The following is a 12,133-nucleotide window of genomic DNA, read 5'->3' on the forward strand; positions in this document are numbered from 1 at the left end:
CGTCTTTGATAATGGGTTTTTGTAAGATCAACTCACATATATGTGATGTCAACTTTCATACAATTGAAGGATGAGAGGTTTTTAATCTGTTATTTGTGAATAACTGCTTTTGATTTATTTATTTATTTACTTTATATCTTTTATTAGAAGCAATACTTATTGCCACACTTAAAAACACTCCAATAATATATGAAGAAAAATTCCTAGTACAATTATAATATTTTTATTTGGTACTTGCCATAAAAATAAAAATCAAAACACAATTTTATGCCATCTACTATAAAGTGGATTTGAAAGTAAATGCAGGTTCCACCGGTGGATGGAGCTGAAGGGACAAGGACTTGGGGTACTGAAACTTGAAGTATTCCTTCAAGCATAAGCATAACCTTCTTCATGGTTGGTCTTATATTGGGGTCCTCATGGGTGTACCAAATGGCAACCACCACAAATCTGTCAACCATCTTTATATCATGCATGCATGGCCTCCTTATCATTTTCAACCAAACTGTCTAATTTCTGTCCCAAATAGCAGTTATAAACCCAATTTCTCAAAATTCTCTTCCCTTCCTCATCAACTTCCATATCTACATTTCTCCTACAACAAATGGTTTCAAGTAGCATCACACCGAAACTCTACACATCGACCTTCACAAACACCTAAGCAGATCTGAACCACTTAAAGGCAACATACCCTTTTGTTCCTCTGATGTTCCTAGTCCAAAGTCAGAATCCGGGCATTGTAATTTTTTAAGACTTTATGTTACAGTGGATAATCTGTATGCCACATTCCTCGTAACAAGTCCTCGCGCAATCCCAAATGCAATTTTTGTCCTCTATTTCCAATTGGGTCTTAGATCTCCATATAGAAATCTTGATAAAGGGCCATTTCTTAAGAACTCATATACCATCAACCTCTGTTGTTTCTCATCATAATAACCTGATAAATATCAATGCTGACTCATAATTCTACAGTTGTCTTATTTTCTCTTAAGAGTGGAGCTAAACAGCTAATGTCTAGGAATTAATGAAAAGGAAAAAAAAAATACTATAATTAAAATACTAATATATTAAATCTAGAAGAATCCAAGTCAACCGACTTTAACTAGTATAAATAGGTGATGGATGGGTCCTTTTGTGTCTTGTCTAACAATAATAGAAAAAGGGAGAGTGAATGATTATGTTAATGTGTGTCTTTTATTAAGTGAGAATAGTGTAATTAGTGGTTTGTGGTGTGTCCTAGTGTGAGCCATTAAAAGTCAAGTGAGTGTGTTAGTGTGAGTTGCTCTCTTTGTATGTGTGTGAGAGTGTACTAATTTTCTATTAATTAATAAAAATCAATTTTCGATTTATTCTTAAGTTTTGTGTCCCCAACATTTTTTGTATCAGAGCAAGGTGGTCCAAGTTCAACTTTGTGGGAGCTTATTGTTTGTGGTCACGTAGTTAAACACTAAGTTTGCATAGTGCTGCAGGAATTTTTAACAACCACAATGGGAGACCTTCAAGTTGGTGGAGGCATTGGGAAGCTCAATAATTAGAACTACGGCACGTGGTCAACATGCATGAGGTCATATTTGAAGGGCCAAGATCTCTAGCAAATCATAGATGGTAGGGAAGCCAAGCAATTATAGGATGATGAGGCTTTGAAGAAGTGGAATATTAAAGCTAGTAAGGCAATGTTTGCCCTTAAATCTACAATTAAAGAAAAGATGTTGGAGTATATATGGGATATAGAAGTTCCAAAAGAGGTTTGGGACACTTTTGTAAGACTCTTCTCAAGGAAGAACGACACAAGGTTGCAACTTCTTGAAAGTAAATTGTTGTCAACAACACAGCATGACATGACAATCCATAAATATTTCAATAAGGTAAAAACTCTCAATCGCAAAATTAGTGAATTAGATCCTAGTTCTCCTATTACAGAATCTAGAACGAGGAAAATAATTTTACATGGGTTGAGATCTGAATTTAAAGGATTTATTTCATCCATTCAAAATTGGCCAGTCAAACATTCATTGATTGAATTGGAAAATTTTCTTATTGATCAAGAAAATGGCTAGGGTCTCACTAAAGAGCGATGAAGAAGTGCTCTTTAGAGGTAGAAGAAAACATCGCAAACAACAAAAATATAATAAGTTAAATTAACATGGAGAAGGTTTTAGAGGAGAACAAAGGAATAATAGAAATAAACAATAGTTTTTAGAAAATAAAGAAACGATGGAATATACTTTAACCGTGGAAGAAAATGACATTATATTAAAAAATGTAAACTAAGGAAAAAATTTACAAAAAATAATATAGTTATCCCAAAGCGTCAAAATAATATAAATGAAGATGAATGGGATGTTAAAGCATCTTTGGCTACTGCTGAGCTCATGGATAGCTCAAGTTCAATGCAATAAGGGAAACGACACTGACAATGGTTATCCCTAGATGCATTGATTATAAAAAACAATTGGATTATAGACTCATGAAGTTCAAATCATATGATTGGAGATAAAGAGAAACTACAAAGCATGATAGAGTAAAAAGGAGGGCGTATGGTGGTGACAACAAATGACTCGTGATTGCTGACAGCTCATATTGATAAGGCAGCGATCGTGCCTCATTTCAGCTACAATCAAGTTCAATTACAAGATGTCATTCATATGCCAGGAATGAAAAAGAATCAGTTGCTCAACTAACATCCTTAGGAAATTATGTATTGTTTGGACCCAATGATGTTAAAAAGTATCGAGACCTTAAAATCTCTGGTACACCAATAGTGAATGGTTGGTGATTGGAATCTATCTATGTGATGTCAGCAAAGTCTGCCTAAGTAAACAAGACTAGAAGGAATGAGACATAAGACCTTTGGCATGCACGATTAGGACACGTCAGCTATAAAAAGTTGAAGGTGATGATGCAAAAGTCAATGCTCAAAGGTTTTCCCCAACTCAATGTCAGTGTAGAAACAATCTGTGCAGTGTGTCAATATGGTAAAGCACATAAACTACCATTTGAAGATTTATAGTTCCAAGTAAAAGAACCTCCGCAATTCATTCACTCTGATGTCTTTGGACATATCAAGCAATCATCAGTTGGAGACACGCATTATATGGTGACATTCATTGATGACTTTTCAAGGTACGTATGGGTTTTCTTTATGAAAGAAAAATTTGAGACCCTTTTAAAATTTAAGCAATTTAAGGAAAAGGTAGAAAGAGAAGTAGGCAAAAAAAACAATGCCTATGCACAGATAATGGGGGAGAATATACATCAAGAGAGTTCATATAATGTTTAAGAGAATATAAACTAAGACATCAATTGACGTGCCTAAATACTCTATAACAAATGGCATTGCAGAAAGAAAGAACCAACATTTTGCAGAAACATGTGGGAGCATGCCGCATGCAAAAAATGTTCCAAGAAGATTTTGGGCTGAGTGTATTAAAACAGTAGCCCATGTAATTAACAGACTCCCTCAAATGAAGTTAAGATTTCTCTCACCCTTTGAAAAACTATGGAACATAAACTCACAATAAATCACTTTCAAATCTTTGGCTATGTTTGCTATGTATTCATGCTTTCTCACTTGCACACGAAGTTTGATAAGAAGGCAATATGATGCATTTTTTTCAGATATGACAACCAAAGAAAAAGGTGGAGATATTGTGATCCAAACACTGGACGATGTTATACTATATGAAATGTAGTATTTGATGAAGCATCTTCTTGGGAGGCACCTTAGAGTACAGAGTTGCCAAATTCAAATGAAACTGAGGTCAAGCTGCAACAAAAGATGGGGGAGCAAGAAAATGAAGCATCCCAGGAGCCACATATAGTTGAAGAGGTACAAAAGCCAACAAATGAAGGAGAAGACTAAACAATTATAGCAAACAAGCCTATTATAGCATCTCAAAGTCCTTGGCATTCTGGTGTACATCAAGGAACATTGGAGAACATCAGATCAAGTCTTCAACAAGATGATAAAGATACAACTCCATAATCAAGAAGATCAAGTAGATAACGAAGACCAAATCCTAAGTATGCTAATGTAGTAATAATAGAAATGGAGGATATAAAAGAGCCTACATCATATGAAGAAGCATGAAATTGGCATGAATAGAGAAAAGCTATGGAAGAAGAAATTTCTGCACTTAATCAAAATCAAACTTGGGATTTGGTGCCTAAGCCTAAAAATGTAAAACAAATATCCTGTAAATGAGTTTACAAGATAAAAACTCATCATAACATATCAGTTGAAAGACACAAAGTTTTTTTAGTTGCACAAGGATTCTCACAGCAATATGGACTAGATTATGAGGACATGTTTAGTCCAGTAGCAAAGATTACTATCATACGTGTTCTACTAGCACTTGCAGCTAGTAAAGATTAAAAGTTGAGGCAGATGGACATAAAGAATGCCTTCTTGAATGGAGAGCTAGGTAGAGAAATTTATATGATGTAGCCAAAAGGTTTTGAAAGCAAAACTAATCTAGAGTACGTGTGCAAGCTAAGGAAGGCACTTTACGTCTAAAATAAGCTTTGCGGACATGGTGTGATAAGATTGCAGAGTTCTTTCTTCAAAGTGAATATATAATATCTTTTACAGATTCCAATTTATTTGTGAAAACTGAAGGAACAAAACTAGTAATAGTCCTAGTATACATGGTTGATTTAATTATCACTAGAGATCATGAAAAAGAAATCTCTCAAATAAAGAAAAATTTATCAGTTCGCTTCCAAATGAAGGAACTTGGGGAGTTAAAGCACTTTCTTGGGATTGAAGTTAACTAAATAAAGAAAGGTTTATTTCTTGGTAAACAAAAGTATGCAAAGAATCTATTACAAAAATTTGGAATGTTGGACTGTAAGCCAATATCAACTCCAATGGAGGTGAATACTAAGCTCTTTGCATATGAATATTTCATTTGTAGTTCGAGTTGTAAGTTGGTATATGCAAAGTCCAAAAAAACCTCATTTGGTGGCAGTCCAACGAATACTAAGGTATGTTAAAGAAAATATAAACTTGAGGCTTCTATATAAAAGAGAAGAAGAATGCAAGTTGTTTGGTTAATGTGATGCCAACTATGCCAAAGATCATGATACATGGCGATCAACTACTGGATATATATTTAACCTTGGTTTAGGAGCAGTTTCTTGGTGTAAGAAAAGTCAACCAACTGTATCTCTATCAACTACAGAGAAAAAATATAGAGTAGCTGCTATGGTAGCCTAAGAAGATATGCGGTTAAGCCAACTACTTGAAGATTTACATTAACAAGTTTACTATGCAATACTCCTCCATTGTGATAATCAATCAGCAATACTGGCAAAGAATCCAGTATTTCATGCAAAATCAAAACATGTGGAGGTACATTATCATTTATCAAAAAAAAAATACTGCTAGAAGAAATTAAAATACAGCATATTAAAACAGATGATCAAGCAGCAGACTTATTTGCTAAAGGATTTAATATTACCAAGCTTACAAATTTAAGAAAAATGCTCAATATGGTAAATAGAAAGTGAATCAAAAGAGTCAACATTGAGGGGAGCATCGATAAATATTAATGCCAACTCATAATTACTCTCTAGAATAATCTACAGTTGTCTTGTTTTTTCTCTAAAATGGAGCTAGGAACTGATGAAAAGGTCCAAAAAAACAAAAATCTATAGTTAAAATATTAATATATTAAATCGAGAAGCATCTAAGTCAACCAACTTGGGTGCTTTTGTGTCTTGTCCAACAATAATAGAAAAAGGGAGATGAGTGTAATAAGTGGTTTATGTCGTGTCCTAGTGTGAGCCATTAAAGGTCAAGTGAGCGTGTTAGTGTGAGTTGCTCTCTTTGTATGTGTGAGAGAGTACTAATTTTCTATTAACTAATAAAAACCAATTTTTTTATTCTTTGTCATGTGTCTCCAACATAACCAACTAGCCTTACCAGCCGGACAATATTCTTGTGATATGTTTGGCCTATAATGTTAACTTTTGTTTTGAATGCTCTGTCGCAACCTTTGAACACTCTGTTATCATCTTGACAGCAGTGAGATCTGTTGATCTCACTTCGCCTTTGCAAACTATCTCCCCGCAAGGTCCTCTGCCTAGCTCTTAATTGATTGGGTCCATCCCATCTATTGCAACTTTAACAAACAAAAAATAAAAAATGGTTGCATTATGTCTACATAAATAAGGAGGTTGGCGGCCTATGCCATGGAGTGAGCTTGGATCTACAAGTTAATAAGTAAAAGCTCTGTTTATTTCTCTTTTGATGACTGTTATGAAAACAAGCATGTATCTTTACAAAGTGAAAACAGCCTAAAATGTTATTTGGTTTTTCATTTTTGATATTGGATTAATTGCATTTTAATATTTACATTTTAACTAGATTACATATTGGATCCTTAAATTAAAATATTTTACATTAGATCTTTAAGTTATAATTTCTTCTACATTAGTCCAATTTCCAAATTGATTTGAAAATGATTAAAAGAAAATTTAAAAATCTAGAAAATTGATTAGTTTTCTCATTAAACAATTAATGTGTATATATATATATATATATAAATATATATATTTTCATCTTCTTGTCAATTTTCTCAATGTGTAAACCTTCTGTAATTTGACCAAAATACACATATTAAATTGCAATTAACCCTTTAATATTTTTAAAGAAAATTTTAAACAAGCATAACAAATAAAGAAGTTTGATTATTTAAACAGACTAACTAATTTTTCAAACTTTCAATGACGAGCATTTCCCATATAATGTTTTTGACAATTGATCTTGATCTTGATCTTTAAATTTATTTTAATGGTGTAAGTTTGTTCTCTTTTAATGCTATTTCAATTTTTATATTTATATCTAAATATTTTTATTTTAATTAAAAATTTAGGTGACATTTAATTTTCTATACATACAGTACATCTTTAATCATGTTTCTATCTCCTTATTTATTTACTTATCTTTAAACATTCCAAATTAAAATCACATTTCTCTCTTCTTATCCGAAAAAAGGAAAAAAACGAAAGAAAAAGAAAAGAAAAACAGTTTCAATTTTCTTTCAATTAGGTGATATAGCTTTCAAATGTTTCAAATATATGAAGACCTAGCGAATTAATTTTCATAGATAAATAATGATGGTGAAAATTAATATTATTGGTTTTGTGGGTATGATGGTTAAGATTGAGAAGCCATGTGCCCAAGAATATTTCATGTTTAAAGTTCTTGTGCCAAAGAGGGACCACCACGGCTATCTAAACTGTTGTCAAAGATATTTTTATTCTTCAGTTTGTTATTGAATGGAAGTTGAATCTTGTTTTTCTTTTTTCTTTTTTTTAAGTTCTTGCATTATTTTTACTTTGAAAAAAAAATTCTTTTTACTATCAAGAAATTCGGTGGTTCTGACAAGAAATATATATATATATATATATATGTAATATTAAGATCGGTGGTTCTACTAGACAATGACCATAATTTCCCTTTGTACAGATGATATAAGGTTTCATCCATTTGTAGTTTGGTGATTATGTGTCTTTTGAAAATAATGAACCTATGCTAATTCTAAATTTTCTCAAAAAATGTTACAGAGAATTGAAATTTGACCCAAACAACGGAGATAATTTAAATTACTCGTCATTTCGGAGGGAGAAACATAATTGGAAATTTATGCTGTATAGAAAATTAAATGCTATTTATTTTTAATTTAAAATAAAAAGTGTTTGAATGTATAAAAATTTAAAAGGTATTAAAGTAGAATAAATTTACACTATTAGATTAGATTAGATAAATTTAAAATTTAAGAACATTAGTCAAATATTTTTGTTAAAAACATTCGTATTTGGAGGGCTTCCCCTTTTTCAAATTAGACTATTTGCATTTTCTTCATCAAACTTATTATCAGGTGCACGAATCTCAAGTAACATTGAAAAAAAAAAAGAGTATTTCTACTGAAATAAAACCTCTAATAAAAAATCAAAAAAAAAAAAAAAAAAAAAAAACTAAAGCACATGCACCTGTTAGAGTTGGTGATCCGAATTTTTGTTGATCCAACCCAAAAAACTTGTATTGCGACTCATTTGGTGAATTTATTTTGAAAGAAAAAATAGAATTCTGTGGTAGTAGCGGAGGATCGAGAGCTAATAGGCTCAAGACCGTAGCCCATCATTGAGCCCGACTGCTTCTGTAGTACGGACATTTTCAATATTTATAAGTTTATTCCTTCCGTACAATATATATATATATATATATTAGGAGAATTTTTAGGATGTAATAGTTTTGCATCTCTATTTGTTCACTTTTTATACTAATCTTCATAAATAAAAAGTTTTATCTTTTTTTATCCGTAATTTTTTTTCGTAAAAAATTTTCCACATAAATCTGTGTATGCTTTGTTTTATTTTATTGTTATTATTTTTGTTCTACTTTTCGTAACATCTTCAGTTTCCAACATGTACATGTAAATTAAGACAGTCCAAGAATCTTATTGGAAAAAATAATAATAATAATAATAAATAAATAAATAAAATGAAAACTGGGCATGGTTTTTAATAGCTGATGGAAGTAAAGGAGAATGGAGTTGGGGGAACAGAAACCTGAAGTATTCCTTCAAGCATAAGCAATACCTTCTTCATGGTGGGTCTTACATTAGGATCTTCTTGGAGGCACCAAAAGGCAATCAATACAAACCTCTCAACCATCTTTATATCATCCAAGGCCTCCATATCATTTTCAATCAGAGCATCCAACTTCCCTTCCGTAAGGCAATCGTAGGCATAATCAGTTAAAACTCTTTTCTGTCCCTCATCATCAACCTCCTCCATATTTACATTTCTTCTACAGCAAATGATTTCTAGCAAAACCACACCGAAACTATACACATCCACCTTCACAGACACCGGTGCAGACCTGAACCAATCAGGGGCAACATACCCTTTTGTTCCTCTGATGTTTGTTTTAGTATGGCTTTGATTGATAAACAAAAGCTTCGCCAACCCAAAATCAGAAATCCGAGCGTTGTAATACTCATCCAAAAGTATGTTTTGAGGCTTTATGTCGCAGTGTATGATCTGCTGCGTGCTGCACTCCTCATGCAAGTACACGATTCCTCTCGCAATCCCAAATGCAATTTCTATCCTCTGTTTCCAACTTGGTTTTGGATCTCCAAAGAGGAACTTTGCTAATGTCCCGTTTCTCAAGAACTCGTATACCAGCAATCTGTGTCGTTTCTCCTCACAATATCCAACTAGTCGGACAAGATTCCTGCGATGTGTTTGGCCTATAACGTTAACTTCTGCTTTGAATTCTCTATCACAGTCCTCGAACACTCTGTCTAACATCTTGACTGCGATGAGTCCATCTGATTTCGTTTCGCCTTTGTAAACTATCCCACACGATCCCCTTCCAAGCTCTTCTTTGAATCCGTTCGTTGCCTGGGTCAGCTCTTTATAGGTAAACGTTTGGAAGTTGTTTTTTACAGAAGATTCATTTGCAAAATCAATGACGAGCTTTTTCTTGTAGAAGAATAAAGCCATAAATATCCCACCAACAAGCATGAAATTGACAAACACAGAACGACCTAAGAGCGTGGACAACACAATATCCGAATTGCCATCATGGTCTTTTGGATCCGCTCTATCTGAAAGGTTTGGTGTTGTTGGTGGTGTTGGTGTAGATGAATAATCATCTCTTAATTTGAGAAAAACTGTGGTCCCATACCTCTCTTTGCCATTGGAAAGTGGTAGCTTCTTCTTCCAACATTTGTCTCCGGCAAAAATAACTGCTGCACATACACAATTATGTAAACAAGCATTCGTGCAGTTCTCCTTCGTAATAGGTTGAAAGAATTCATAATCAGATAGTGGCCAATCAGTATTGGGTATTTCGTACATCAAGTAGTCGTGGTGGCTTTCGCAACCGTCTAAGTAATTTGTTTTGCAGCCACTGTATACATAAGTAGGATCGATATAAGAATACCCAGTTGGGCATTTGCAGTCTGGGCTTCCATCAGATTGAGTTGTGCAGATGCTATTGTACCCACACGGTCTGGTTCCTCTACCTTCTGGGAATTCAGTGTCACATATGTCATTAGGTTTTGATGTTACATTGTACCAGCTTTGATCTGCAGTGGAGGGATCTTTGTAGTGATAGCTTGAGATGAGAACTCCATCGTAACTGAGACTTACCCTTTGATAGGTAGTGTTCAAATCTGGAACTCTATCTCCTGGAATTATAATATTGGATCTGTCTCCAATTTTATGCAATGCGTACAAGTAGCCCAATTGATTAAAGATCACTTGAGTGACAGGATTCAGCTTATAAAATGTTTCATTACTTGGAACCTCAAAGTATACATCGTTAGTAAGCTTGGTATTGAGTACAACATTACCCTCTTTGAGCAAACAGAGCTGGAATCTTCCTCGGAGAAGTTGGTGTTGCTTTTTCTTGAATAAAGAAGATCACCTATTTTCATGATCTGAGTAGGCAACAATGTATCAGTAGGATGGTTGAAGCTTTCCCAAATGGGCTTGGAATTCCCATCCATGAGTACAAGGTTGCCTGTATCGTTCATAACAGCGTAGGAAACTGAAGCAGAGGATTCTGTTTTTCTGAACTCCATAGTTGAGAACCTTGAGGGTCTATGAGGACGAGTCCACGGTCAGCGGTAAGCTCAAGTTTGGAATTTCTTGGTGCAGGAATCTCTCCATTTGCATACCAAACTGTGGTGATTTCAGAACGTAGTTTGTGATACCATATGGCGAGTAAGAAGGAATTATCATCAAGTTGGTGAAACCCAAATGCAAAATCTTGAGAAGGTGATGAGAGCCAAGAAGAGTTAGCATCTCCTTCGATGAGAGAAGAAGTCACATTTATAATATTGCCATTGGTTTGAGCTGTGATAATGAAAAATGGAAGTTTGAGAAGCAATAAGAGGAGATAGGAACGAGCATAAGTAGCCAATTAATGTTAAAGCAAGATGCTAGCTAATGGCTACGGGAGCTTTGGGAAAAATGAAATCATAGGACAAAGGCTAACTAACTTTTTAATTGCTACTTGGAACCCATTAGTTTGGGAGAAATTGCATTTTTGACCCTCCAAGTTTAAAATGTTTTAATTAAGCCTTTAGATTTCATTTTATTGCTTTTTGATTCAATTGTACTTTTTATTAAGGTGGCTAACGGTTCATCCCACTTTATCAATTTTAAAATCCAATTTGATTTAATTTAATTTTTTTTTAAAATTAAAAATGCAATTCCTCTAAACTAGAGGGTACAATTGCAACTATATAAAAGAAAATACGAAGATAGAGTTTGAATTTGAGAAAAGTCTGGTCACAAACATGATCTGGACGTAAGCTATACTACATCGTGCATATGGAAGACTAAGACTTTTGACTATTATGTAATATTGAAGAAAAGAATTAAGCAATTTGGAAATCCAACCTTGAAATTCTTGTATTTTAATAAGGGTAATCCTCTTCATACTACAAGAATGGTTAATTCCACTACAATTTTAATCATATGTTTATATTCTAAAAATGTTTATTACTAAAAGGTCAAAAGTAGTACTTTTAAATAGTTAAACAAAATAAAAATCAAATTTTTCATACACTATATTCTGTATTACGAGAAAAACTTGAATGGGACATCCAACCACAAAATGCCACATATTAATCAAATATTAAAAAAAAGAAGTTATTTTTCATTGTCATCTCCACTTTCCTCACTGCAATAGAGCTCTTACTGTGTAGCCATGGAAAAATATGGGTATTTCGTTATTTTCCATAACCTTCTTCATTTTCAAGTATTTTGTCAAAGTTTATTTTTGATTATGTTTTTGGATTTGGCAGAGATCCATGTTCCTCTGCCTCTCCTTTGCTTTATTTATCATTTTCCCTACCTTATATCCAATGACGGACAAATATAGCCACAAAAATTTAAAATATTTTTAAACTGATAAACATCTGATTTTTTATTTTTGATATTGATATGATGGAAATCGATAATTGCCATTAATCAGTTTCATTGATAATGATTAATTTTCACCACCAACTTATTAAGAGCTTTTTTTTTTTTTTTTGGGAAAATTAAAGATGTAGTGTATTTGAAGTTATTTTATTTCATTAAGGATAAAATAGATAAATTCTTGTAG

General features: G+C 33.2%; 1 pseudogene; it reads right to left on the reverse strand.

Annotated features, from left to right (window-relative positions):
- Window positions 1-252: 252 nt before the first annotated feature.
- On the reverse strand, window positions 253-10,942 carry LOC107429190 (G-type lectin S-receptor-like serine/threonine-protein kinase LECRK3; annotated as a pseudogene).
- Between the last annotated feature and the right edge of the window lie 1,191 nt (window positions 10,943-12,133).

This window comes from Ziziphus jujuba, chromosome 12 (assembly GCF_031755915.1).
Source record: "Ziziphus jujuba cultivar Dongzao chromosome 12, ASM3175591v1".
Taxonomy (NCBI): domain Eukaryota; kingdom Viridiplantae; phylum Streptophyta; class Magnoliopsida; order Rosales; family Rhamnaceae; genus Ziziphus; species Ziziphus jujuba.